General features: G+C 45.8%; 1 pseudogene; it reads right to left on the reverse strand.

The window, feature by feature from the left end:
- Positions 1-735: 735 nt before the first annotated feature.
- Positions 736-1,641, reverse strand: LOC103119901 (eukaryotic translation initiation factor 3 subunit C-like; annotated as a pseudogene).
- Between the last annotated feature and the right edge of the window lie 822 nt (positions 1,642-2,463).

Genomic DNA, 2,463 nt, shown 5'->3' on the forward strand with positions numbered 1-2,463 from the left:
GAGAGATGGAGAGAGGAGGGCAAGACAGGGAGGGGGAGCGAAAGATAGACACCTGCAGACCTGCTTCACTGCCTGTGAAGCGACTCCCCTGCAGGTGGGGAGCCGGGGGCTTGAACCAGGATCCTTACTCTGGTACGCGCTTAGCGCCACGTGCGCTTAACCCACTGCACTACCACCCGACTCCCCTACAGGATAGTCTTTAACACATGGACATAATAATCTCTTATCTACCCTTGCCTGGAATCCGGGAAACACAACAGAAGCACAGTGTCACTCTCAGTTTAAGTTCCACCTTATGTTTCCCCTACCATACTTCGTTCTTATAAATGAGATCATTTAGTATTGGTATTTCTCTTTCAAAATTGTTCCACTTAACATGATGCCTTCTATCTGACCATGGTATTGCAAAGGAGACAACCTAATCACTTTTAACAGATGCGTAGAACTCCATTATGGATATGTACTACAACTTCCTTAGCCATTTGTGTATAAGTGGGTCTCTGGATTGCTTCCAAGTTTGGGATATTACAAACTGCCCTGAAATGAACATTGGAAGGCATAGCTCTTTTCAAACAGGTATTTTTGTTTTCCCTGGGTAAATCCCTTGGAAAGGGATTTTTACCATATTTATTTATTTATTTTACAACTATGAGTAGACTTTTATTCATGCTGGTTTAGAACTTGAGGCTGAGTAGTCTTGGCCTCAGAAGTGGCTGCTTAGGCGGTCTGGGATTGCTACTGGCAGTAGCCACCCTGCAGCATGCCACCATACTTCTTGTCTTAAAAGTGGCAGTTGTAGGAGCGCTGCTGCTTGTGGTCAAACACCTGCTCGTTGTTCTCCACCAGGATGCTCAACTTTTCTGCCAGCTGCAAAGCCAGGTTCAGCTGTGCAGTGGGCTCCCTGCAAAGCATCACCACTGTCTGGGTGGGCTGGTCCAGGGCCATCAACTCCTCCATGATAATTCCCTTGTTGATGATGGAGTGCACAGTGGGTGGATCCAGCTCTGATGTGTCAGACAGTGTCTCCGTGCTGACAGTGTCACTGATGCTGCTGTAAGTGAACAGGTAAGTGTGCTGTGACTCTTCCTGGATCTTCCTAACCAGTATGGTTTGGACTTTGTCAGCCTGAGGGTTAAGGTCCCACACTTTTCCATTACTTTCTTGTCTTTGATGATGAAATTGTGGCAGGTCTGTCAGTCGCCCATCTTCATCACCTTAGAAGCAGCCACCACATACTCCCTCATTGACCTGGTGGTGGGCAGCAAGGACTGTCGCTTGCCCACTTGCAGCTGGTGATGGAACTGCTTGCTCATCAGGCACTAGTGAGCATCCCTCTCATGGGCTTCCAAGTAGGGGACCTCCAACAGTATGGTGGATACCAGGTAGACATACTCCAGCAGCTGCAGATTGATGTGCAGTTGGAAGAGCCTGCTTGAGCCACTCCACCTTCTATTCTTGGTTATGTTCCTCAAGGATTTGCAGCAGCAGACCCTGGCCCAGCAGCTCCTTGTCTTGCCAACTTGACTGGATGTCCAGTAGGACATTGTATGCATCCTTGTTCAAACCTTGGTCATAATGTAGGTCCATTTCTAGAGTTCTGATAAATCTCCAAACTATTTTCCATGGGGTATGGACTAACATTCCCACTGGCAATGTAAGAGATTCCCTTTCCCTCACAGTCTTTCAGTCTTCCTTCCTTCCTTCCTTCCTTCCTTCCTTCCTTCCTTCCTTCCTTCTTTCCTTCTTTCCTTCCCTCCTTCCTTCCTTCTTTCTTTTTATTTATTTCTTTATTGGTGGATTAATGGTTTACAGTCGACAGGAAAATACGGTAGTTTGTACATGCATAATATTTCGCAGTCTTCCACATAATAATTCAGCCCCTACTAGGTCCTCCTCTGCCATCATGTTCCAGGACCTGAACCCTCCCTCTTGCCCCAGGGTCTTTTACTCTGGTATGATACACCAGCTCCAGTTCCAGTTCTGCTTTGTGTTTTCACTTCTCATCTTATTTTCAACTTGGTCTATGAGTGAAATCATCCCATATTCATCCTTTTGTTTCTGACTTATCTCATTTAACATGATTCCTTCAAGCTCCATCTGATAGGGTGAAGAAAGTGAACTTACCATTTTTAATAGCTGAGTAGTATTCTGCTGTGTGTACAGACCACTACTTACTCAGCCACTCATCTGTTGTTGGATACCTAGGTTCCTTCCAGGTTTTGGCTATTACAAATTGCACTGCTATGAACATAGGTGTACACAAATCTTTTTGGATGGGTTTGTTTGGTTCCTTAGGGTATATCCCCAGGAGAGGAATTGCAGGGTAATAGGGTAGTCCACTTCTAGCTTTCTGAGAATTCTCCAGATTGTTCACCACAGAGATTGGACCAATTTACATTCCCACCAGCAATGCAGGAGGGTTCCTTTCACTCTCACAGGAGTGAAGTAGTATCTCATTGTTGT

This window comes from Erinaceus europaeus, chromosome 8, assembly GCF_950295315.1.
Source record: "Erinaceus europaeus chromosome 8, mEriEur2.1, whole genome shotgun sequence".
Taxonomy (NCBI): domain Eukaryota; kingdom Metazoa; phylum Chordata; class Mammalia; order Eulipotyphla; family Erinaceidae; genus Erinaceus; species Erinaceus europaeus.